The sequence below is a fragment of the Mobula hypostoma genome, chromosome 9 (assembly GCF_963921235.1).
Source record: "Mobula hypostoma chromosome 9, sMobHyp1.1, whole genome shotgun sequence".
Taxonomy (NCBI): Eukaryota; Metazoa; Chordata; class Chondrichthyes; order Myliobatiformes; family Myliobatidae; genus Mobula; species Mobula hypostoma.
In genome coordinates, this window is record NC_086105.1 from 27,511,158 (window position 1) to 27,539,061 (window position 27,904).

The 27,904-nt window shown below is 40.1% G+C and overlaps 1 long non-coding RNA gene across 3 annotated transcripts; it reads left to right on the plus strand.

Moving 5' to 3' along the window:
* The first annotated feature begins 137 nt into the window (after window positions 1-137).
* Window positions 138-27,770, plus strand: LOC134351579 (uncharacterized). 3 transcript variants are annotated; one of them, XR_010019181.1, is made up of 5 exons: window positions 138-783; window positions 2,694-2,827; window positions 2,923-2,965; window positions 19,250-19,322; window positions 25,544-27,770. It is a non-coding gene; the product is annotated as an uncharacterized LOC134351579 (long non-coding RNA). The 3 variants fall into 3 exon arrangements; XR_010019180.1 differs by lacking the exon at window positions 19,250-19,322 and having other exon boundaries at window positions 2,923-2,961; window positions 25,536-27,770; XR_010019179.1 differs by lacking the exon at window positions 25,544-27,770 and having other exon boundaries at window positions 19,250-19,344.
* Window positions 27,771-27,904: the final 134 nt, after the last annotated feature.

The window sequence follows — 27,904 nt, forward strand, 5'->3', positions numbered from 1 at the left end:
GGAGGCTGATGAAGAGGAAACTGAGTGATGGACAGGGAATTTTAAAAAGAGAGCTTGATGCGATTGGCCAAAGTGACGGGGCTCCACCCAGGTCCCGCCCTCGTGTTCAGGGCTGGGACTGGAGAGAACGAGCTCGCTTCGGAGCTCGGGGCGACCTTGCTATGATCTAAAAGCGTTTTGTTTATTGACAAGCAACCCCTCTCTCGCTCGATCTTCGCAACTCCCCCACAACCCTTCCCCCGTCAGCGAGGCGAGAGTGAGAGGCAGGCGCCCGTGGAGTAGTCCCAGCGAAGCGTGAAACCTACGAAAGTGGAATCGACTCACAGCGCCATCGTCCAGACAACCAGAGAAAACACAGCCCTTTAGTGATCTCCCACTTAAACTAACCTGACAAAATGCTGCTACATGTTGCATCACTTAGATTAACTGACAAGATTTCATCATGAATATTCCTCAGAGAAGGACGGGCTACTAATTCCAGTGATCGACCATTGCGGCAGTAAGACCCGATCAATAATCCAAAGTGTTTTAAAGTAATAATAATTTCTTGCATCAACTGATTTCTGGCAAACATCTCTCAACATTTGACATTTCTCGGCGAATTGGATTATTTCCATGCTGGCTGTTTTGGCTTTTTTTTGCAAAACAAAAGGTGCTCAAGGGGTTAATAGCACTGCGGTTATATTTTTAAACGCGCGAACGCGCTTCCTTTTCACGCAGTGTGAACTTCTATTTTTTACAGGATCTTTTATACTTGAAACACGAACTTTTTTGCCGAAAAGGGTCAGTTTCACTTATCCTATTATTATGGTAGATTGTTCAACCGAATGTGAATGATTGGATGCACGGAATAAAAGCTGTTAAGCAGAGATAGTGTACGCGAAGATGTGATTTTAAACGTTCATTTTAAAATCAACTTGCGTGATTTGAACACAGGTGTTTATTGTAAACATTTTGACTGGCAGTTCTTGTGTCGCATCAATAGAACCAGCAGGTGACCTGATCATCCTTGCAGCCGTATCGCATCGCTTTTATGACGAAACTAAATCTGTGCAAATGCTTTGCACTGGGAGTTTAAGCAGTCGATGTGAAGATTTCTGTACGCTGTAGTAGGCATTTAAGATTAGTATTCGAAACTGGAATTGCATTTCGTGCCTTAGTTTTAATCCCCATCCTTTTAAAACTCCCGTACTGTGCGCATGAAATCCCCTGATTTCAACGTGCTGTATATTTGTATTATACAAAACAAAACGAAATGTGGATGAACTGCAATGTTTCCACGTTAATAGACCAGTGGTTACTCAAAATCGGGAAAGAACGAAATATATATGTCGTGGGCAGACAGGAAACTAAAACCTAGAAAATAATAAATACAGAAACTATTCTATGAATAATTAAAATGTTCTTTTTGACTGATGTGATTTAGAGGCAAGCCTTTTGTAGCGCTTTTTTAAAAAAAACACTTCTGACTGATCTATCTGGGAGGAATGATTACTTGATAACATTATCGCATAATTTGTAGCGTAACGTTACAAGACAGACACAGTGTAAATAACCTTGGTTTTGTAGGGCTACATTTTTTTCCAAGGCTCTTGCAATGAATGTAAATGCATTTTAACTTCTCATCTAACTTATTAGGGGAAACAGTTATAATCCTTGGCTGTTTTCTAATGCGCAATGACCAGCGCTTTTCCCAGCCTTATTCCAGTATAAATGTCTATACCATTGATAAGTATTCTTTTAAAAACTGTAATAGTTTCTGCCTTAGCATCGCAGACCATTTAATTTTCAAAACTATTATTAAGTTTGTTTCACTGATTTAAATAAGTTCCTTTCAAACTCTTCCCACCGGACCAGGATTGGAATGGGAGAATGAGGCAATATCAAACACTTAGCCGGAACAATTATCTAATTGCCCCGTTTCTCCGTGGAAGGCCATTTAGATTCACTTTACAACACAGTAAATCTCAATTGTGCTGGTCCTTAATAGTTGTATTAATGTTTCTATCATCTCATTTCTGCAGTCATATTTCAAACTAATTTCCCTCTTCTGGAGTCAGGATTTAACTTAATACAGGGCTGATGTGAATTTGATATTGTAAAACTTCTTTACAGAATGTTAGATGGGAGTTTTTAATCTTGCAATTAGATAACACCAGTACAGTGGATATAAGCAGCTCTCAGTGAAACAGGAAGTCATAAAGGCCCAAATATTCAGCCAGAACAGCCTTTGGATGCAGTACTTAACATTTCCAGACAGGGAAGACTAAAACCATCTTGGGTTCCTCCTCTTGATTTGGATCAATTTACCTTACTCATAGATACACACCAGTGGTCCAGGTTAAGTATTAGATAATGGTCAATCATGCTAGACTTCACAGTTAAATAGGTTAGATAACACAATCTCTCCTTATATTACCATCCGGTATCATTCTATGCCAGGGTTTCCCAACCTAGGGTCTATGGACCCCTTATTTAATGGTAGGGGTCCATGGCATAAAAAAGGTTGGGGACCCCTGCTCTATGCAAGTACCTGCCTGGCAATTGCAAGCTGTAAATAATTTCTTGTAATTTAGCAGCATTAATGTTTTCCAGGCATTGCTGCCTGCAGACATGAAATGCTCTATTATCCCAAGAAGTTTAAAATCAAACTTAGTTCATTTATCTGCTCTCATCCCCACTCCTGATATTAGGAAAGGAAAAAGGCCACTGATAAAGCGCCAGAGGGTTGTTGGGTCCTGAGAACCTCTTGGAGCAATATCAGAAATTGAGATGATTTTCCCCATCGTCTGCAATTGCCTTCCTTTGTACCAGAGAGAAAAAAAAGGTGAGAAAATTCTGTTTGATTTAAATTGACCACTTTCATTATGATTCAGCTGCTGTCATCATATCAACAGCATTAATTCTAACTTTACTTTTCAGAATTAATTTCTTATTTAGATCAAGACAAACCAAGTATAAGTGAGTAAGTTTTGCTTGACATCCGTCATGACTTTGCAAAACTTGTGAGTTGTCAATATTTAAGGGGATAAAATGTATCTTGCTTTTTATGATTAGAACAATTTGCTGCTTTGTTTGCTTGGTAACTGTACAGGAGCTGCTTGGCTGGTTCAGGAGTATACATCTTCAGAATCACAGCTACAATAGCGTCAAAACAAGTAGCAAGATGGATGAACTGAGAGCATGGATTGGCTCTGAGGACTGGGATATTGTCGGCATCATAGAATCATGGCTGAGAGAAGAGCAAGACTGGCAGCTCAGTATTTTAGGATATAGATGCTACAGGGGTGACAGAGTACGGGTAAGTGAGGAGGAGGGTGTTGCCTTTTTGACAAGGGAGCACATAACAGCAGTACTTTGAGATTATGTATAGGTAGAACTTAGAAACAAGAGGAGGAGGGTCACTCTAGTGCACCTGTATTACAACCAATTGTCAGCAGGATCTTGAGGACCCAGTGCACAGAGAAATTGCTTATAGTTGTAAGATTAACAGGGTTATATAAGTGGGAGATTTTAATTTCCACAGCTTTGACTGGATTACCCAAGGAGTTAAGGGCCTTGATGGGATGGAATCTGTGAAATGTGTCCTGGAGTGTTTCCTTAGTCAGTATGTAGAGAACTCTACTCAGGAAGGTGCAATACTGGACCTCCTCTTATGGAATGATGTAGGCAAGTAACTAAAGTGGCAGCCAGAGAACTCTTAAGTCCTAATAACTATAATTCTATTAATTTTAGATAGTGATAGAAAAGGAATGGACAAGTCCAGGTGTTGGAATCCCAAACTGGATCAGGACGTATTTGGTGGGAATTAGACAGAACCTAGCAGAAGTTGATTGGGTGAGCCTGTTTGAAGGGAATAGCAAGAATGAACAAGTGGGAGGCTTTCAAGGGAGTGATATCAAGTGTGCAGTGCTAAACTGAAAGGTAAACCTGGCAAGTTTAGGAACCCTTGATAATTAAGTATACTGAGGCTCTGGTCAAGAAAAAGAAGGAAGCGTTTAGGGCTTCAGTGCCCAGTAAATCTCTTGATGACTATAAAAAACTAAAAATACTCGAGGGAAATCGAGAGGGCAAAGTGAGGGTATGAGATGGATCTAGCAGGTAAGGTCAAGGAAAGTCCCAGGAGAGTCTATAACTATGTTTAGAGTATAAGGATGGCTAAGGAGAGATCCCCTTAGGATCCAGCAGCACTACACATGTCTCAAAACAGCAGGAGAATGGTGGGAATTTTAATGAATATTTCTTCTCAGTGTTTACTGAGGAGAAAATCATGGATATTCAAGAGATAAGGGAAGCTGGTGGAGATGTTCTGGAAGAAATTCATATTACCAGGGAGGAAGTATTTTCAGCCTTACAGTGCATGAAGTTAGATAAATCTGCAGGGCCTGACCAAGTGCATCCTCAAACTTTGTGGGAGGCCAGAGAAAGAATTGTGGAGGCCTTTGCAGAGAAATATGCTTCATTTTTAGCCATTAGTAAAGTTCCCAAAAATCAGAAGGTTGCTAATGCTGTTCTGTTTAAAATGTGTAGCTGGGGAACTGCAGGCCGGTCAGCCTGATATTAGCAGTGGGGAAATTACTGGAGGGAATTCTGAGGGACTGGATCTTCTAGCATTTGGATAGATAGAGTCTGTATAGGAGAAATCAGCATGGCTTTCTTCATGTGAAGTTGTGCTTGATGAACATTTTAGAGTTTATTGAAGAATTAACCAAAAGGCAGTGATGGTAGGAGAGTGTATGGCGTCTATATGGACTTTAGCAATGCCTTCAACAAGAAAATGCATGGTAGGTCTAGAAGGTTAACTCCCTTGAAATCCATGGAATCTTGAGCTACTTAGGTGGATTCAAAATTGGCTCAGAGGTAGGAAGCAGAGTGCCGTTGTTGAAGATTATTTCTTGGATTGGAGAGTGGTTACTGGTGGTATGCTGCAGGGATTGGTTTTGGGAGCCTTGCATTATTATTTAGGTTGTGGATGACATGAATTTGAATGTGTTGTTGATAGTGAAGAAGGTTGTTATAGATTACAGGGGCTTCTTAATCAGTTAGGGGAGTGAGAAGTGTCAAATTGATTTCATTACAGATAAGTATGAGAGAATGCATTTTGGAAAATCAAATCGGCATAGGACTTGTACTCTGAATGGTAGGACACCAGGGAGTGTAATGGAACAAAGAGACCTAGCGGTACACAAGTAGAGTTCTTTGAAAGTAGTGTTACAGCCGGACAGGTGGGTGAAAAAGGCACTTAGCATGTTGGCCTTCATCAGTAAGGGCATTGAGCCGGGACATTATGTTGCAGTTTTGCAAGTCACTGGTGAGGCCACAGTTGGAAGTTTTGGTTACACTTTTACATTAAAGATGTGGTTAAATTAGAAAGAACGCAGAAAAGATGTAAGAGGCTGTCTCCAGGACTAGAGGGACTGGGTTATAGGGAGAGGTTGACCTGTCTAGGTCTTTATTCCTTGGAATGTAAGGGAATGAGGGGGAACCATATAAAAAGGTTTGAAATTATGAAAGGTGGATGATAACAGTCTTTACCGCAAGGAAGGGGGGGTGTTCAAAACTAGGGCGCAAAGATTTAGGGTGAGAGGGGAAAGATTTAAAAGGGACTAGAACAGTGAGTATTTGAAACAAGCTGCCTGAGGCAGTTACAACAGTATCACTTAAGAAATATTTACATAGAGGGGTGGGGCTTAGAGGGATATGGTCTGAATGCAAGAAATTGGGACTAGCTGGTTGGTCACTGTGGTCAGCATGGACTGGTTGGGCTGAAGAGGGGAGTGAATCCTGTCTTGCTCTCTGACTCAAGGCCTACAGCCTTGGCAACATACAGTGCTACACAGTACAATCAGCCAATTCTTGATATCATGGGAAGTGAATTGAATTACTGAGGACAACTTTGTTACTGGTGTGGTCGTTAGAAAGATGCCAAAATAGCACTTGTAAATCTGGACAGAATTTTTTTTTTTTTTGCCAATTCTTTACCCTTTTCTGTTCAGCACATAATTGCTAGCTGAATCTTTGCTGTGAAATTGAGAAACAGCTGAATACATAAGAGTATACCTGCAGCAAGATTTTCTGGTAGCACCAGAGGTCTTTGCACAAAGAGATAAAAAGGAAAAAAAGCCTTTCTGTATTCGGAGGGCAGCTGTAAACACTCCATATAGATATCCACTATGCAGTGAAAACAAGAAGCACAATGGTCAGTTTTAAAAACATCGTTCCAAGGACTTATTCGACTGCTAGAGGAAGGAATTTAACAATCCAATACCAGTTTGTAAGGTGAGTCAATTATTTTTCAAATGCAGTACCCTCACAAATCCACCATCACCTTATCCAATGCTATAGGAAGAGGGGTGTCTGAGGCCATGCCACTCATGAGCGGAAGCAATAACATGGATATTTCCATATCCAATTCACACATTGCTCATCTCTAAATCTATTTTAACTTCAAAGTTTCAGGTGGTGGAAGTTTGCATTTTATACTTTCTCCTCTCCCCTCATAATAATCCAACCACGCTCCCTTTTTCATCTTCGATTCATAGGTACGGTACTATATGTCTGCCATTCAGAAAAGGAAAAAGAAGGAAGTGAAGATCAGGGGAAATTATTTCTTAGTGTGACAGCCACAACCACCTTTTGTGCTTGATATGCTGGAAAGGGTACTAGAAGCCCTATCCCCATTGCAAAGGAGTGCACAGAACCCAGGACCTCTGGCACCAAGGAGGAGAAGGATGGCCTGGGAACACTACCACCTGCTGATTCGTCCCCACGTTTCTGATTTGGAAATACATTATGTTCCTTCATTATGATTGGATCTAAATCCTGAAAATATCTGTCCAACTGCATTACAGGACCACCTTAACCATACTGCAGTGATTCAAGAGGTTGGTCACTGCTTCCTTTTCAAGGATGGGCAAGAAATGTTGGTTTTGACAGTAATTGCCATATCCTGAAAAAATAGCTCAAAATCCTACATAGTCCTTCACGTTCTCTCAACTAATATCTTTAGGGCAGGATATAACAGAGAGCGAGAGTGATCCTGGTAATAGTAGCATTGCTTGATGTTGATAACAGTGTGTTCTCTAATGCCAGGGCATCAAATAGTAGTGCATTCTAATTAGAAGAGTGTATATATCATTTTTAGAATTTTTAGATCACTTAGTGCCCAAAAACTGCTGCTACAGGGCCAAATATGATAGAATTCAATTTGAGAGGGAGAAGCATAACTCACATGTATCAGTATCACAATGGAGTAAAGGTGACGACAGAGGCATGAGGGAGGAGCTTGCCTAGGTGGATTGAAGAAGGATACTAGCGAGGATGACGGCAGAGCAGAGATGGCTGAAGTTTCTGGGAATAGTTCACAGGAGAGATATGTCCCACAGAGGAAGAAGTTTTCAAATGGCTGGGGTAGGCAACCATGACTGACAGAGCAAGTTAGGGACTGCATAAAAGACAAGGGCATATAAGGTAGCAAAAGCGAGTGGGAAGTAGTATGACTGGGAACAAAAGGCTACTAAAAAAAGCTATAAGGTAAAATATGAAACATGAGGGCAAACTAGTCAATAGTATAAAGCAGGGTACCAAAGTTTTTTCCATTATATAAAGAGTAAAAGGGAGGTGAGAGTTGATATTGAATCACTGGAAAATGATGCTGGTGAGGTAATAACGGGGGACAAAGAAATGGCGAATGAACCTAATGGGTACTTTGCATCAGTCCTCACTGTGTGGAGGACACTAGCAGTATGCCAGAGGTCTGTGAGTGTCAAGGAGCAGGAGTGAATGTTATTGCTATTACAAAGGAAAAAGGGCTAGGCAAACTGAAAAGTCTTAAGGCAGATAAATTACCTGTACCAGGTGGACTACATCCCAAAGTCCTGAGAGAGCTTTGGGCCTGTACTCACTGGAATTTAGAAGAATGTGGGGGAATCTCACTGAAACCTACTGAATGTTGATAGGACTAGATAGGGTGGATGTGGAGAGAATGTTTCCTATGGTGGGGGTATCCCTTTGAGGGGCAACCCTTTAAAACAGAGGTAAGGAGGAATTTTTTAGCCAGAATGTAGTGAATCTGTGGAATGCTCTGCCACAGATTGTGGCAGAGGCCAAGTCCATGTGTATATTTAAAGCAGAAGTTAATTGTTTCCTGATTGGTCAGGGCGTCAAAAATACAGCGAGAAGGCAGGTGTGTGGGGTTGAGTAGGATCTGAGATCAGCCATGATGGAATGGCAGAGCAGACTCGATGGGCTGAATGGCCTAATTCAGCTCCTATGTCTTATGGTCTTAAATTTCCTCCCTTTTAATTCCTAATGCCAGGTCATATGAAGTTATGATATTTAAAAATGTAAAACCTTCTCCGTACTCTCTTTAGAATCTGAATCAGAATCAGGTTTATTATCATTGATATGAAACTCATTGTTTTGCAGCATCAGTACAGTGCAAAGACAAAAAAACCTGTAAATTACAAAATAAATAAATAATACAAAAAACGGGAATAATGAAGTCATGTTCATGCATTCATGAGCTGTTCAGAAATCTGATGATAGAGAGGAACAGGCAGTACGTGAATTGTTGAGTGTGGGTCTTCAGGTTCCTGTACCTCCTCTCTGACAGTAGTGTGTGGGTCCTTAGTGATGGACGCCGTCTTCTTGAGGCTCCAGCTTTCTGAAGATGTCCTCGATGGTGGGGTGGGTTGTGCCCATGGCTGAGGTAGCTGAGCCTGCAGCTTTCTGTGGCATTTTTTTACAATCCTGTGCATTGGAGCCTCCGTATTAGCCTGTAATGCAACCAGTCGGAATGCTCTCCACTGTACCGCTAAAGAAATTTGCAAGTGTACGGGTGACACCTTGTGTTTCCTTCTCCTATTTTCTTAGAGTATTATGTTAATTTATTTCTGGAGCACCTCTTTGGGGTTTACACCTACACTTCCATTACTGTTGGTTATTTAACAATGGATAAACAGATTTTAAGTTAGCATGATATAGTTTGCAAAAATGTGCACACGATGTAAAACTACTCCTTGCTCTTTTGTTATATGAAAGATTGCAAATTATAAAGCCTTACAAAAACCAGTGAATTTCCTTTCCACTGTACACACAGGCTGTGATTTTTCCCATTTCTTTTCCTACTGTGAATGCATGTTTTATGTAAACACACTGTAATTCACAGTAACAAAAAAAACCTAGCTAGCATAAAGTGGATACAGACTGACTCCCACCACATCCAGTTTATGTTAATGGGGTAATTATTGCCATAAAACGCAAAGACTAAAATGTATTTCTGGTTTTCAGTTTATTAGTCAGACCACAAATAGTAGCGGATGAAACTGTAACCTTAACCAGCTGATGTTCCTTGACCTTAATGACAGAAATTTACTGTGCAAGACTCTGTGCACATACTATCTGAACTATTTTCTTAATTAAAAAATTATTCCAGTGCTTTTAAATATTATATTATGGAAGTAAATGCAAATTGTTCTTCTAAATATCTAATTGATACAACAAAGTAAAAGCTTATTCTGGGGGGAATAAATGTAAATTTTCCCCAACTTTTCTTTTGGACAGTTATTAAAATCAATTGTAAAAAAACACAAAGGAATCCCATTTTTCAATGAATCATTAACAGCAAGAAAATTAACTTCTCATGATAAAGTAACAGATACTGTTCAGTCAATGTTTCAAAATGCAATATGGATAAAACTCAATATAATACAGCACATTGTTCAGGTTAATTGTAGCACTGAAGATCCAAAAGCAGAAATATGATTTGCTAAAATGTCAATTCCTAGTACAGTCACACAAAATAAAATCAGATGCTAACACCATGTTATTAATTTGTTGCATCATACAAGGATTAAATCAAATTGATAAAGTGGTGAAACCAATGTTCCAATCAATTTTTAAAAAAGACCCGTTCTGTCGGACAGATCAGAATATGTAAAATATCTATAAAAATCATGTAAAATTAATCATAGGAGGCGGTAATCATAAAAAAAAGGTTCTTATGATGTGCATTTATGATGAAGGATGAAGCTATTTAAATAGTAAATCTGGATGTGTGATAAAATGGCAGCATCATATTTATCATAGACCAATCCCATTAGAATTTTTTAAATGGTACATTCAGAAATTTCATGTAAAGAACACTATGAACAATATAATCATTGGGACAAAATAAAGAATGTTGCTAGTCTGGTTAGCTAAGTATTTACCAAGGCCTCAAATTTTCCAATGCAACCTAACTAAGTTTTCCTAATACTAAATTCACTGATGTTGTGGCACTCTGACTGGACCAGCTCACCACCACCTCCTGAAGGGCATTAGAAGGGCAATTGTTATGCCCTTGCTGGTGACACTCAACTTCTATAGACAAATGAAAATAATATAAAAACTAGGTACTAATAATAAACCTCAAAATACAAGATCTTCAATATAGACTTTGGTTTGTATCAGCTGGTAGCATTCATAGGTAAAGTAGTGGAAAAGGCAAATATCAATAGCTCCACAGGCTGGTGAGATGTTATAAACAGGATGTTTTGAAATAATTATGTAAGGAAATCAAGACAAGTTTAGAAAACTCCACAAACAGAAATCGGAATTTTGGAACTACCTAATGTTAATGCCTGTCCACAGGCTATTTTTGTGACAGATATTTAGCTATTTAAAAAATTAAATATATTAAAGAGACTAAGGAGCAAGCAGGAGTGTGATTTGACTTGGTGGCTTCTTTAGAGGAAAATACCAACATACATTTGATTTGCCTTGGGCCTGTAATTGAATGAACGAGTTAAGTGATTCTTGTTAAGAATACAGAGAAAGTCAAACGTTGAAATTATGAAGTAAATTTTCTTTACTCACATATACGTAGAAGCATCACAATAGCAAATAATAATAGAGTGCAAAGTACAAAGGCAAAAATTATTTAAAAATATGTGAGAGTTTATATGAGGCCTTCCCTTGGTCGAGGTGAACCACGGATGTTGCCTCCCAGCTGTGTATGTGATACGCGAGCCAGGGCAGTACGATATAGAGAGCAAGCTGTTGCCCACGTAGCAGGGTAACCATCTCCAAGTCACTGATAAATCCAAAGGAACAGCAGAGACCGATACAGTTTGGCACCAGCAGCGTTGCAGGAGTTGCCAGTCAGCGTTGAACTTAATGTAGGGCTGCCTTAGGGCCTCCAGGTCTAGCTTGGTCACTTGGGCTTATTCCCGAAGCCTTCCCCATGAGTGGGTATAGCCACAAGACAGTGCAAATTTGAGATCAGAGTTTTCCTCCTCCTCGATGTGCTGCAAACCACGGTTGACAAACCCCATCTGCCTGAAGCGACTGGTTTGAAGGCACCAGTAACCCACCTTTGCCCTTTCTTCTGTCAGTAGAAATGGTTCTGCTGGGCTTAGTAGCTAAGCCACACATGAAGGCTAGGAGCTGGACTTGGTCATCAGAGGCTATTTAAGACGCACACCTTTGGGAACATCCTTAAGCTCCACCACCCCTGACCATAACAACCTTAAGCTAATATAGCTGAGCACCATATACTACAACATATCAGAAGCCTCAATGTCCATAATTGACATGGATGGCACAAATAGTTTAAAATACTTTATTCACATAGCTAAAATCAAGTTTTGGATAACCAGCGTTACTGATTCACCAAAGTTTAATTGATACAGCTTGGTAATGGTTGCAAAATCATTTGCAATGTCTCCAGAACCCATATGGCCTAATTTTAAGGAGGATCAAAATGAATGAGATTGCCTACTTCCAGATATTCAATGCTAGTTTCAGGGATATCCCTGGTGAATCTATTTTTATCAGCATCTCACTTCTATTTTTAGATAGTTAAATTCTGCACACAAGTCATAAACAATTATTTGCTCTGCCAAATACACATAAATGTCTAAAAGTTGTTTGGTAATAGATTTGCCTCAGCAGTAAAATTCTATTGAGAACAAAGCCCAAGGCACGACACAAAATGAGAATTAGCAGCAGGAGCAGGCCATCTGGCCCTGTGAGTCTGCTCCACTATTGATTTATGACTGGTTTTGCACTTCAGTGCCACTATCCCCATATCCCTTGTAATCTTTAATATCTAGAAATCCACTGTTCTCCATTTTGGATGAACTCCATTTTGTTCTCCATTTTGAACGAACTCATCCAGATAGATAATTAGCATTAGACAGCAACCTTGCCATTTCCATAGCATTTGCCTGTCTTTATCAAGGCTGAGTTGCTAGCTCGACACTCAACCAAGCACAGGTGCAAGCAGCTGGCCGGATTTGAACCGAGGATAACTTGCATCAAAGTCCGGTGCTGATGCCATTACACCACCAGCTGGCTAATTTACCAACCCTGGAGTGAAAAAGTTTCTCCATCTCTGTCCTAAATTGCAGAACACTTATTCTGAGATTGTGATCCCTGGTTTTAGACTTCATCCTGTTACCAAGTAAAATTTCACAAGTTCCAATAAGCTCTTCTCTCAATATATTTGAATAAGGGGCCTGTCCATGTACGGCAATCCCAGGAACAAGTCTTGTGAATCTTCGCTGCACCCCTGCAGGTTAAGTATATAATTTTTTCCTGATAAGGTGATCTAGAACAAACACAACACTTTAGATGTTGTCTCAACAGACCCTGTATAATCACAGTAAATCCTTTTTACTACTGCCACAATAAAAGGCCTTGTACCATTTGCTCTCCCATCTGCTTGCTTCACCTGCATGATGAAAGATTTTCAGTTCAATGGAAAGATTGTGGATTACAGAATTTGCGGTGTGGGAAGTGGTGGGAAAGAGATAAGATCGGACAGGATTGGGACAGTTAGGGAAGGAATTGGGCTGGGCTCATGAGGGGTGTGGGGGTGTGAAGCAGCGAGTCACTCGGAGGTGATCAGGCAGGGTTCTTAGGGTGAAAAATTGGGGCAGGGGCAGTCAGAGTAGTGACTGGGCCTGGCATTTAACAGGATCAGTTGATAAAGCTATTACGTTGTTGGGCATGGGAGAGGGAATCATTCACAAAGTTGATCAGCCCAGGATAGGGAGGAGGTTAGTCAAAAGAAATGCTAGGCTGGGGTTGGGAGAGGCCAGAGGGATAAGGTGAGAATGAGGTTGGCGGGGAAGGGTCTGTCAGAAAGATTATTGGGACAGGGTCAAAAAGGTGTCAGTTGGAGAGGAGTTAGTGGAAACTGGAGTGTCTTAAGAGGATGTGGGAGGGTGACGTGAGCAAACCAATCACTTAAGAGAGCTCCTGCCTGGAATAAGACCATAGAAGATATACAGTACTGTACAAACGTCCTCAGCACACATATATACAGCTAGGGCACCTAAGACTTTGCACAGTCCGTACTGTATTTGTCAACGTGGAACGGAGAGCAAGTTTATCAACCTGGCAGGAGCAAAGGATGTTGGGAATGGCAAGGGTGGAGCGCCATGGGACGGGTGTGGGACAGGTGGCAGAGAAGACTTCCTTCGGTGTGTGAGGCTAGATCCACTTTCAGGGCCTCACATGCACAGACCAGTTTTGCACACAAGTGATGTTAGAAGCTTGCTCCGTTCATGAACTGGCATCACTGCTTTTCTGCAGTCAGAAGCCTTTGAACATATGCTTGTCATGTGTAAATGGGACCAGAAATAAAACCCTAAAAATGCCCTTATGGCATACTTAATACATTTCAATACATCATGATCAAGGTGATAATTCTTTAATCCAATGGACCTCAACTTCTATAATTTAACTTTTTGTTAGGACCTTCCATGCATTTCACTTCACATCAGTCCTATTTAAATAAATGAGTTTCCTGTAATTGCCACCAAGACCTCAAACCTTCAGCATTTCAAACTTTCCAATGAGCAAAGGCCTAATTATTTGACAAAAGCCAGATCTTCTTATTATCTGCAGCTTAATGTGAAAAAGACTAAGGAGCTTGTGGTAGATCTGAGGAGAGCTAAGGTACCGGTGACCCCTGTTTCCATCCAGGGGGTCAGTGTGGACATGGTGGAGGATTACAAATACCTGGGGATACGAATTGACAATAAACTGGACTGGTCAAAGAACACTGAGGCTGTCTACAAGAAGGGTCAGAGCCGTCTCTATTTCCTGAGGAGACTGAGGTCCTTTAACATCTGCCAGATGATGCTGAGGATGTTCTACGAGTCTGTGGTGGCCAGTGCGATCATGTTTGCTGTTATGTGCTGGGGCAGCAGGCTGAGGATAGCAGACACCAACAAAATCAACAAACTCATTCGTAAGGCCAGTGATGTTGTGGGGATGGAACTGGACTCTCTGACAGTGGTATCTGAAAAGAGAATGTTGTCCAAGTTGCATGCCATCTTGGACAATGTCTCCCATCCACTACATAATGTACTGGTTGGGCACAGGAGTACATTCAGCCAGAGACTCATTCCACTGAGATGCAACACAGAGCATCATAGGAAGTCATTCCTGCCTGTGGCCATCAAACTTTACAACTCCTCCCTTGGAGGGTCAGACACCCTGAGTCAATAGGCTGGTCCTGGACTTATTTCCCAGCATTTTTTACATATTACTATTTAACTATTTATGGTTTTATTACTATTTAATTATTTATGGTGGAACTGTAACGAAAACCAATTTCCCTCAGGATCAATAAAGTATTTCTATGACTATGACTAATTACAAAATATTTTACTCTGCCCAGCATACATAAAAAAAAAACAAAAGCTTAATCACTGCACAACCTCCTTCACTTGGTGTGAGCCATTAGCCTTTAATAAGCAAAATAAGAATAAACTAAGGTAGAGAGGCAGAGATATTGGGGAGGGCAAATCCAGGAATAAATGCAAGTCAATAAGGTCGCAACAAAAAAACAAAATTTCAGTGATAAGAAAATAGAGAACAGACAGGTAAGTAGGAGGAGGAGTAGACTACTCAGCCCTTCAAGCCTGCCCCACCAGTCAACATGATTATGGCCCGTAGAACACACATTTAAAATGTTGTGCAATGGTGTGGTCACCATAGTGAGCATAGACTTAAGAATGTATTACTCAGAGTGTGATAGGAATCTGGAACTCACTTTCTTCATGGGTGATGGAGGGAGAAGCCCTCACCTGCTGTCAAAGTGTTACATACCCAACACATTCACTGTTTCTCTTTTGACAGATGCTGCCTGATCTGTTCAGTGTTATCAACATTTTCTGGTTTTATCTCAGATTTCCACCATCTCAGAATTGGTTTATTATTGTTATGTTTACTGAGACAGTGTGAAAAGCTTCCCTTGCATACTGTTCGTACAGACCAAATTATCACACATTTCATTGAGGTAGTACAAGGTAAATGTGACCAGGTTCGGATATGGCCTGAGTGTGGAGTGAGAGACACTGAAGCAGGTCGATAGTCCACAGACTTTAATACGAACAGTGTTAAAGGGAAAATAAAACAATAAACACTAGGTCAAAACAGGGCCGTTAACTAAAACTCTCAAAAGGAATGCGAAGCCTACACTGCGGCTGAAAAGAACATCTAAACATTAAACGAATACCACTAGTCTTCAGAGTCAGTTGACTTGAAAGTCCAATATCTCAGGGAAGGCAGAAGGCAAAACGTTGCTATGCTCTTTCCGAGTCTCAACAAGCGCTATGACGACAAGTATGTTGTTAAATACTATCACGATCCAATAATAATTACCTGACACGTGCAAATTCACAAGCGCAATTGCCGTATCTACTGCACTGCCGAATCATGGTTGTGACAGTAAAACAATAATACTTTATACTTTATTGTCGCCAAAATTTATACTTAAAATTTATAAATTTATACTTTATCAATCGCCAAATAATTGATACTAGAACGTACAATCATCATAGCAATATTTGATTCTGCACTTCCCGCTTCCTGGATCACCATGCCACCAGGTTCTTAATTTCCTCTCTGTACTCAAACTCATCATTACCTGGGATACGAGCTACAATTGTTGTGTCATCAGCAAACTTATATATTGAGTTTGATGGAAACTTGGCTGCACAATCATGGGTGTACAGTGAGTACAACAGAGGGCTGAGTACACAGCCATATGGGGCACCAGTGCTCAGAGTGATTGTAGAGGAGAGCTTGTCCCCTATTTTTGCAGCCTGGGTCCTGTCTGTGAGGAAGTTGAAGATCCAGCTGCAGATCTGAGTGTTGAGGCCCAGGTTCCGGAGCTTAGGAGTCAGTTTATTTGGAATGATGGTATTAAAGGCAGAGCTGTAGTCAATGAAAAGGAGCCTAACGTATGCGTCTTTATTCTCCAGGTGTTCTAAGGAGGAATGTAGGATAAAGATGATAATGCAGAATAAAGTGTAATAATTACACAGAAAGTGCAGTGCCAGTAAACAATAAGGTACAAGATCAGTAAAAAGGCAGATTGTGAAGTCAAGAGTGCAAATGATTGTACTAGGGAACTATTTAATAGATTATTACGGCAGGGTAGAAGCTGCCCTTGAGCCCGGTGTAATGTGCTTTCAAGCTTTTGTATCCTCTGCCCAATGGAAGAGGGGGAAAGAGAAAATGTCTAGGGTGGGTGATTATACTGATTGCTTTACTGATAGTGAGAAGTTTTTGATTTTCATCTCATTTAATATGTGCTTGCATGAACTTGATGCCCTCACTTTATAAGGGAACTGGGAAGAGATATTAATCTCATACCTGAATTTCAACTAGTATCAAAATAATGTGGCAAAAGGCCTTATTCTGAATCCATAAATTTCCAAGGCTCTATACTGCAGAAAGGGTGTAGAGGCACTGAAGTGTGTGCAAAAATCATTTACAAGGCCAGTACGAGAACTAGTACCAGAAAGGTAGAACTGCAGCAATAATAACATTATGAGATCGTACTTCCACTTACACAGAAGTAACTTAAGTAATGGCAATTAATATACAATAGTACCAAGAAATCAAATCGGCTTTTAGCAGAAGCATTCATAGTGGTGAGAAATGGATGACAATGCTTGGTTTTTGGTAGGTAGGGTTAATGCCTGACTTTCAAGAGCACTTGTGGGTTGTGTTCCGGCTGGACTTAGTCCTTAAACTGCTGGAGAACAGTGCAGAAAGAACAGCTGCTGTTTTCTCCCGGTAGGGATTAATTTTTAGTTCCAAATGCTCCTACCACGTTTTGTCACCCTGCAACCCTATCCTTCAATCTCTTTGAATTATGGAGGACAGCATGTGTATAAATGTCTCTGTCCAGCAGACTTCATCATGATCATCATGACTCCAGTATTTCTACTATTTTTTAATTGTACATTTGATTTTTTTTTGTGTACTATCGCTGAGCAGCAGTGAACCATCTGATTGGCCTATCGGAGTTCTCTTTGGGAACTAGTTGACTTGATCAGCATTTCTGATCTGGCTATTGTTCACGATTGCATTTAGTAAAAAAAAGGGGAGCTCATTTCTACTTTGTTGTTGTTTAGTCAAGTCTGACTCTTTGTGACCTCATGGACCATAGGGTTTTCATGGCAAGATATGGAAGTAGACTGCCAGGCCTTTCTTCCACGCAGATACTGCTGCTGCCCAGGTTGGGACCTGGCTGGGTTTGAACTCAGGACCATCTGCCTTGAAATCCAGTGCTGATGCCTCTACACCAGCAGCCGGCCCAAGATGAATAGTGTGGATAGGGAAAGGGGAAACAAAATGGACATACAGTATGAGGAAGAAATAAGCAGAAAGTTAAAATGGGAGGTTAGAGTTAGATGAGGAACACTTATACACATCTCAAGTTGAGCATAGAGGCTATGTAGCCCTGTTCCTGTTCTGTTTATTCTGCCACCTCTATGTAGTTAAGTGATCAGGCACAAGAAGTTAAGGGTAGCTCCTTTTTCCTTAACTCAACATGGCTTTCTACTCATTGTGGTCCTCCAGTCAAGCTGCAACATTCTTTGTTATTTGCACTAACTGTCAAGTAGTCCGCTGCTGAAATGTCATTCCATTAAAGTCAATGGAACTGAATTTTGGAAGCCATTTACCATACTCTGCATCTAACACACACAACTGAGAAGAAAGTTCTAACCCAAGGCAAGTCCAGCTCCAACAACTGTTAGGTGTTAGCTACAAAAGTTCCTTTGTTCTCGTAACACTGGACAAAATTTCATGCCAGCATCAAACCCTGGTTGGTTTGCTGGTGCAGCTGCAATCCTAAATGAGGATAAACTTCATAGTGGCAGAGCTCTGCATCTCATACTGTCATCATGTGGCTAGCCCAGAATAAAACTATTGAAAATAAACTTTGACAGCCCACAAAGCCATGTAAATTGGTTTTGCCACCTGCCAAAATTGGCAAGAATTTTGATTCAGAATGTTCTTGATAGAGAATTAACTCACTTAGAAACACTTTACATTGGGAGATCAGAGGTGTAGGGCTCTCTTCTCACTGATGCCATTAGGAAGAAGGTACAGGGGCCTCACGGTTCACACCACCAGGTTCAGGATCAGTTATTACCCCTGAGCTATCAGGTTCTTGGACCAGACAGGATAACTTCACTCAACTTAATTTGCTCCACCACTGAAATGTTCCCACAACCTATGGACTCAATTTCAAAGACTCTTCATCTCATGTTCTCAATATTTATTGATTTATTATTATTATTTCTTTTTTCTTTTGTATTTGCATAATTTATTGTCTTTGGCACATTGGGTGTCTGCCCTGTTGGGTGTGGTCTGTCATTGATCTTATTATGGTTATTGGGTTTACTGAGTATGCCCACAAGGAAACGAATTGAAAAACAATGCAGAATAGGCCCTTGTGGCCCTGTGAGTCATGCTGCCTGGCAAACCCTGATTTAACACTAGCCTAATCAGGGAATAGTGTTACAGTGACCAATCAACCTACTAACTGATACTTCTTTGGACTGTGGGGGGGAACCGGAGCCCCTGGAGAAAACCCACATGGAGACAGGAAGAACGTTCAAACTCCTTACAGGCAGGCAGGAATTGAACCTTGGTCGCCAGTACCATAAAGTGTATTGCTAACCAACACGCCACCGTGATGAATCGCATATTAATAAATCTCAAAGCAGATTGAAAGTACTGGCTTGTTTTCTTTATGCATGTACTGCAGATGCAGAGCAATGGGAGTCATGTTGGTAGTTCGTTTGCACATATGAGAGTATACTCAGCTAACACATCATGCTGTCAGTGTGCAATGCTGATTTTATGATTTGCTTCCATTTTCATGTTCCATGCTTCAGGCAATGATTTGTTTTTACCTCAGACAGCTCATATATTCCTTCTTCTTACATAGTCCCCAAGGATCAAAGATGAAATTCAAACAGCATGAAAAAACACAACCAACACTGTTGAAGAAATCAACAAATGTGGGTTTGTTCATAATTTATTTCTTCTCGCCCTTGCTTCAACTCTATGTTTTAAGTGTTGTGATAGTAGATTTTACTTAATTTCAAGACCTCTGTACAATTCAGTTGCTCCCAGTCATTGATATTCCGCTGGGGCTAATGCATGATCAAGAGAAGAAAGTAGGAAGTATGTACAGAACAAAGGAGAGGAGAAGCCATTATAGGCCTAATGTGATCAAGGAGTAACTTTCCAAACCTGAACTGGAGTAACGACTAATATTTGAGATGACTTCAGCTCACTACGATTTCACTACTATTGATGTGTGACAATTACTGTAAATTAAATTCCATCTCCAATGCACAATTGCTTTATCAGAGTGGCTGTGCTCTGATCGCCATTTTCTAGCTGTTGCACTGAATTGGTGCTTAAGGGAAATTACTGGAATCATTCACAGAAAAATAAATTTCTTTCATTTCCTCTGTCAATGACCATCACATCATCTTGCTACAAATCAAGTATAGAAAACACTTGAAAATAAACATTTCAAAACTATTTAATTATAAATTAAATACTGCCAAATTGATGGGAAATTTAGCTAATCAGGCTCCTGCCTTTCTTGGCCCCTGTTCAGTGTTCCTTTTCCTGTCCCAGCGCTCCAACTTAAAAGCTGCACTCAAGTTTGCAGCAGAGCTGGTGGGAAGCTACAGGATTCAAACAGAGGAGAGCAGATGGCCTTGGAGGATGACCTTAAATTCTAGTCAGTCTACCTTCAGACTGCATCATCTTAGAGTGGAAACAGCAACTGCAGCTGGCTGGAAGTAAACAGGAAGGGACCTGGCAGAGTATCTTTGATGGAAATATGAACACAGTCATTCAGAGACTGGACTTCTGTAGTATGTGGAACCACTGAGGTAGCCTCAAGACTCTCCATAATCCAACAAAGTCCTTCAGAAGACAGGAATCCTGAGCTATAGTAGTAGCAGTGTAGGCTCCTATTGCACCAATGTTGGATGCCTGGTGCTTGCGTACAGTGGACATTGGAAGGTGAAAATCAGTGGTGCTAAATTAATAGTAGGTCTGGTCGTCTGGTAGGTTTTGCACGCTGAGCTGTAAATTGACCAACAGCAGCCTGACATGGGTATTTCTGTCGTCCAGGTGGCTCATGGCTGGGTGGAGAGCCTGTGAAATTTTGTCCACTGTAGATCTGTCACAGTGGTAGGCAAACTGAAGTGGGCCCAGGCAGGAGTTAATTCTAGCCATGACTAAAACCTCTCAAAGTACTTGATCACAGAAGATGTGATGTGAGTGCTACTGAGAGAAGTTGTTGAGGCTTATCCTGTCCCGGTATGGACCATCTCTGAATTTTGTTTTCTTGGGTCAATTTCATTAAAGCTAACCACCTCAATATTACTTGACATAAAGCAGCGGCAAAACAAATTCTGATAATAAAACAGAAGGTTAGGTTGAGTTGATACAAAATTTGCAGTAAACTTGTGACATTGAATATTAACTCTCACCCACATTATAACTTTACCCAAGTCCCTGAAGGTGAATTAAAATTCATGCAATGCATATCTTTGAAAAATTACAACAACGATGAGTACTTTACCTTCGGAGATTTACACAACTCACAATTTAAAGACAAATAAGGTTCAGTTGTAATGAGTTAAATATTATTGGTGCAATCTCTCAATGTTTCTAAATACCATTCGTATTTAATTACTAATTAGCATTTAAACTAGTTAGTTTTAGCCAAAATTCCAGCTAATTTATGGGCATTCCTAACTCATGACAATAAATGGGTGGAGCTAAAAGTTGCCACTGAATAGAGTTTCTTGTAACTGAATAAAATAAGGCATGATGAAGCTCATGAAGGTTTTCACCAATCAAGCATCAGTTTATTGTTTAGTTAGGGACCTGCACTTTCCCCAAAGCAAACATACTTAAATAGCATATCACATTTAAGGTTTTTTTTATTGGGCATGGAATGTTCTTGGCACAATTATTTAAAGAAGCCATGCCTGATCCAAACTGCAAACAATTTATAATGTAGTTTTTAAAACAGTTCCAAAAATATTCATTTTTTTTCTAAAATTAAGTGTTTGTTAGATACATGTTGTATTTTTGAACCAGAAATGTAAAATTGTTCTTTAAAATACATATAGTTATCAAATAAATAAACATATATTTCAAGCTAACTTTGAACTTCATTTAAAATGTCAGCATACTAAATCACTCCCATTCACCCTTATTGAATGCCTTGTTAGTCCAAAAACTACACATCATTGACTAATACTAATTCAAGAATTATGTTTCCTAAACTTATTCAAGCTCAAAAAGCCAACGTCTCAGTAGTACAAAAGACAACAACAACTTGCAGTGTACTACTCCGTGCGATCATTTCAGTAACTTAGACACACTTTAGATTTAGCAGTGAAATGATGCATAAACAAGTAATAAAAATTTAAAAAGGTGCTCAAACACCATAAACGTCATCTTCACTCGAGTTATAAATTGTTATTTTATAACTTCAATATGAGGTCACCTTTATCCCACTTGACATTCCATTCCCATTGCACCAATTGTATGAAAGCCAGTATTGCAAAAGCTCACTATCAGTGAGGAACCGGCTATGCGATCATGCTAAGATATTCTTAGCCAATTTTATGATTACCTCTGCTATCAGGCTACTGCTTAGCATTCCCACTGATCTATGTAATGGCATACTACAGAACATGTATTATCTGACTGAAGCCTCTATCAGTTTGATTTACCACCCTGTCAATGGCAGAAGGATGGTGGAAAGCTGTCTAACTAGCTCTAAAATGAAACCTCAGTGATACGAATGCTGGTAGAATTGGTCATCTGGCACTGTTTGGTGAACTGCAATTTACACAGGCCGCAGAAATCCACTTAAGTAACCTTTTCTCAAGTTTTCTAGTGATAAAGTGCCCGAGAATGAGCAATTCCAAGAGATGCAAGGTATATATACTTTTGGGTTTTAACTTGACATCTCGCCCACTGCTATCATTACACAATGGTACAGTTGGGGGGGGGGGGGCAGTGACTTTGCGTGCTGTCCATGGGGAGTTTCTCCCTGTAACCACGTGGGTTTCCTCGGGGTGGTTCATTTTCCTCCCACAGGCCAGCTGGTAGGTTAACTGAGGAATCCGAATTAGGTTTATTGTCACTGTCGTATGTCATGAAATTCGTTTGGAGCGGCGCGGCAGGGTAGCAGTTAGTGTAACGTGTTAGGATGCCAGCGACCCAGGTTTATTTCCCGCTGCTCTCTGTAAGGAATTTATATATTCTCCCCATGGTTTTCTCCAGGTGATCCCGTTTCCTCCCACATTCCAAAGATGTACAGGTTAGTACTTAAACAGCAGCCAACCTCCCGGAAATGTGAGGTTTAACAGGCAAGTTACCCATTAGACAAGCAGAGCACATGACAGTTGAAAACCAAACACAAAAGCACAGGCCATGGAAATGATATTATTATTCTGATGTTTCTGGGAGCAGCTGAGTCATAAGCAAACACAGCTTGAGGAAAAGAAAATCATCACTATCCTTTTATAATGACTTCCAGCTATTTCTGCATGACTGATTTCTTTGGAAAACCAATCTGAGATAAAAGACAAGAGACCTGGCAGGTGGACCGAAGGAGCCACAGTTTTCCTACCAAATCTGCCAATCACATGACTCACCAATGCACTGAGACATGCGGACATGTAAAGTGGCACTCAAACAACTACAGCCCAAATGTCATTCATGCAAATGCAGCTGAATAACAGCGCATGTACTCAGAGTAGCAAGCCTTCACAATGAATGTGAGGCCTCTTTCAATGAAATGTGAAGGGGATTTGTGTGAGCACTGGTGCTTCTTCCATACTCCAGGAAGACCCCACTCTGGATCACAATCTCAAACCATTCAAAACTATAGTCGACCCACCCATCATTCCTAGGTGATTATGATTTCAAGGCAGCACAGGCTCACATAAAATACTGGTTGGTTTACCTGCCTCACCATGCACCAGAGAATTTTGGGATCTCAATTGCTCAAAAATAGAAGAGAAATTATACAATGCCTTACAAATAAAGAAAATATTGATACTAATGTTTTCACACAGAAACAAGACATTGGAAAACATATGGTTTATTATATATAAAGGAAATTAGACTGTCAGGATTAATTAGAAACATAACCATTTAACTCAAACTGTATGAGAGCTATCTGAGCCAATACTGAAAAATGCACTATGCAACAATGAAACATTTTAAGATTTTATTGCATTTTTTAAATTTCCTCTTCGTTCCAAAGTAGATTTACTGATAAAGTAATAATGATCTACTACACAATAAAAACTTGGCTTGCTGCTTTTCCTATTAAAACAAAGTTAGTAATTTCTAACCTAACTTTGCTAAACTGAACAACTTCCCATATCTGATATTTAAAATAGCAGGAGCTAATTTTCAGCTTTCAGTTGTGATAATGTTTGCTGCTGACAGCATTCTTTCAAGGCACAGAGAAATGTGGGTATGGAGTAAAGTCAATACACTGAACATAACTGTGCTGGTAATAACCTGTTTTCAATGGAGTTCAAATAATCTGGTATTTAAATGGATTGTTCCAATGAATCAGTCATCAGAAATACAAAAACTGAATGTCTGGGCCAATAAAATTAAATCCACATTGTGTTTCTTTCTCCAAAGTCACTGAGTTGCTTCAATTTAGTGATTTTAATATAATTATCTCACAAATATTTTGAATTAACTCAGAATTATTCATAATTAAATTGATATAATTACTAACAAGTGAAATTCATGAAATTATTATATTCCCATTTTCAAAAAATTAATGCTAATATTCTTAACTGATGCACAGGGGGTTGGGATGGTTGTGATTTGAATTAGAGCCTTGATATATCGGATCTATTCATCTTGTTATCAGAAAACTGTCCTTCATCTTTCCACCCCATGAGAGAGCCAAAAAAAATTAAGGTTGTATCTGGCAGTATTCTTTGACCAGCCTATATGTTTAAACCATAAAAGTGCTGATAAACCCATGAGAATCTCTACTTACTTCCTGCCTGATTTTAGGATGGTCAATCATATATTTTAATAAATAAATCTCCTCATACCTCTCCTCCTCAGGTCCTTGACTGACATTCTCCAACAGCCTTACAATGCATAATCTTCTGCATTTGTGTTCTTAACTATCACTAAAATGTCATTTTCTATTTGTCCTGCCCCATGCCTTCCCACATCCCCCCATTTGGATGCAAGGATAAAAGTTTGGTTTTTCTATTTCAGTTCAATCCCAAAGCTTGTGAAAAGGGGTGGAGATTAAGATAAACTGAGATTTATGAGACCTTTAAATTATCTAAACTGGGGAGTAAATGCAAAGGTGACCTAAAATAAGGGGTTGAGATACAAGGATAAAAAACAGCAAGAACCTTGGTACTTTAAGATGATTTTCGGCCCATGGAAACTGCTTGACTGCTTCATTTCCATGTCACATTTTGGCCAGGCCTCTTAAATCTCTGGCACCTTCTCCAACTTCAAATTTATTATTTTTACCAAATATTCACAGCTATGAATAGAACCCTATTTGCCACATTCCCATTTGTAAATTATCCCCTACTCAAGATGTCTTCATGAAACCACACTGAGGAACTCCTAATATCTCTTGGGGTTATAGTGATGTTCAATAACCAGGGGTCATAGATGTAAAGCAATTGATAGCATTCAAGATTTTGTGAGGATCTAATTTTCACAGAGGTGGTATGAGAATCTGGATGTCACTTCCTGAAAGAATGCTGGAGCAGAAATCCTCCCCATATTTAACAGAGATGATCAGCTGAGATGCCATGCCCCCGTGGCAATGGACAAATGACTGGAATGAAGCTTCAGCGGGATAGGCCCTTTGAAGGCTGGCTTGAACATGGTTAGCTGAAATCCCCTATTCTTTGTCAGAAATGCTTCCATGATTCGAGATGTAGGCTCTGCACCAATCATAATAGCACAATGCTATGACAATTTCGGGACAGTCTTCCACATAAGAGAAACCTTTCTACCTTTAGTGTAGTTACTATTATAAAATTGGTAAGATATTAAAAATGATTTTGGATAAATTATTGTTGAATGATTGGGTTGATTTAAATAGTGAGATCCATTTATACAATTTCATATTATAAAGGATTTTTAATATATACAATATTAGTTACTGTTTCTAGTATTACAGTTCCTTCTGAGGCAGGAGGAGAAGATGGTGGCGCGACGCAGCTCTCAGCGGCCGCTCCGGAGGAGATATCTGTTATCTGTCATTTAGGGGGCCGTGCACAATCCTGATTTGATGGAGACAGACGTGGAAGCATGGAGGAACATCTGGTGAAACTTCTGAAATGCCTGCTTCGTTGCCGCTGCTACTGTGTGATCCAGAATCTCCGGAGGGGAAGGCCCAGAGTCCTCGGCTTTGCTTGTTGCTCGGCGACCTGGGCGGGGTCGAAGCGCTTGGAAGAGATGATGCTCGGTGCTCGGTGTCGGAGGGCTGGTCAAAGGCCCGAAGTTTTCGGACGGACTCAAGAGTCGGCTGCGGTCGGGTGCTTCCAATGCATCGGCAAGTTTGCGGCACTTGGAGGTTCATGGCAGGGAGAGTTTCTCCCTTCTACCATCTGCGTGAGATGTTGGGTCTATCGGGACTTGAGATTTTTTTTACTGTGCCCATGGTCTGCTCTTTATCAAATTACGGTATTGCTTTGCACTGTTGTAACTATATGTTATAATTAAGTGGTTTTGTCAGTTTTAGTCTTGGTCTGACTTGTGTTTCTGTGATATCTTTCTGGAGGAACATTGTATCATTTTTTAATGCATGCATTTCTAAATGACAATAAACGAGGACTGAGTGTCCTCATAATCTAATCTATACAGGAAAATGAGAGAGAAAAATCCAAATGAATAAAAGTTTATTTAAAAGCAGTATACTAAGCTAACTGGGGTGTTGCAGGCCTTGGTAGGAAGAGACAGCTGTGCCAATGTTTATGATGGAAGACCATCCCAAAATTTAAATAAGCTATTTGCAAAGATTTCTAAACATCTTGGTCTGTAGTATACTTAGTTTGACTACAGAATCTGGTGTGGAAGTAGCTCTTAAAGGACGAGTTTTATCTTGAAGGAAAAATTGAATAATTCTTCAAAATGGTCTTGTGGGAATGTGCTCTTCTTGGATGTTATGGATTTTGGAGGTGGTCCTGCTGGAGGTGTACCAAAGGAGAGAGTATTACTATTCGAGTTCATGATCAACCTTCACTAAACAACCATGCCCATATACTAATCCAGATCCCTTCCACTCAGCTACGACAAAGCATGATGGAATACAGTTAATACACCTCACATACCTGGATGAGATCAGCTCTAACGAAACTCAAGAAACCTGACATCATAGAGGACAAAGAAGCCCACTTGATAGGCACCACTTCCACCCTATTCCCTCCACTCACAGTGTGTTGTAGCTGCAGTACATGCCTGCTATAAAGTGCAACAAAGCCATTTGCCTTAGCTACACTAAAGTCACAACCTCTACTACCTAGGTAAAGACCTGTAGTGCAGGGGAACTAAGTAAGGTTTCTCTTTAAGACACTAGCCATCTTGATATCATCACTAGGTCCACATCCTAGAGCTCCTCAGCATTTAACAGGAAGATTGTAGCATCTTAAAAAGGTAGATTGCCATTAGATTCTCAAGGACAATAAGGGATGGGCAATAAATGCCGGCACCATCAACAAAGTGCACATGTTTTAACCATAACCATATAACAATTACAGCACAGAAACAGGCCATCTCAGCCCTTCTAGTCCGTGCCGAACTCTTACTCTTACTCTCACCTAGTCCCACCGACCTGCATTCAGCCCATAACCCTCCATTCCTTTCCTGTCCATATATCTGTCCAATTTAACTTTAAATGACAACATCGAACCTGCCTCAACCACTTCTGCTGGACGCTCATTCCACTCAGCTACCACTCTCTGTGTAAAGAAGTTCCCCCTCAAGTTACCCTTAAACTTTTGCCCTTTAACTCTCAACTCATGTCGTCTTGTTTGAATCTCCCCCACTCTCAATGGAAAAAGCCTATATACGTCAACTCAATCTATCCCCCTCATAAGTCCCCCATCAACCTTCTACGCTCCAAGGAATAAAGACCTAATGTGTTCAACATGTTGAAAAATAAAATAATATATGAAACAATCCTGTTATTGATTTCTTTTCAGACTTAAAAAAATCTGCATTGATTATAAAGGAAATCAATTTCTTTATTTCAATCTCACTTATCACAAATCTGTAGTACCTTAAGACTTGAAAATTTAACACACAGCGATCACTATTTCTCTTTGGCTACAGAAGAGGAAGAAGCCAAAAGTCCATGAGCAAGACCTTATTAGGGGAATGGGCGTGGACAGGGCCAGTAGCTTTAAATTTGTTGGCAACAATCTATCAGAGGATCTCTCCTGAGACCAGTACCTATGTGTCATCACAAAGAAGGCACAGCAATAGCTCTTAAAAGTTTGCGCAGATTTGACATTTCACCCCAAACTTTGAGAAACTACTA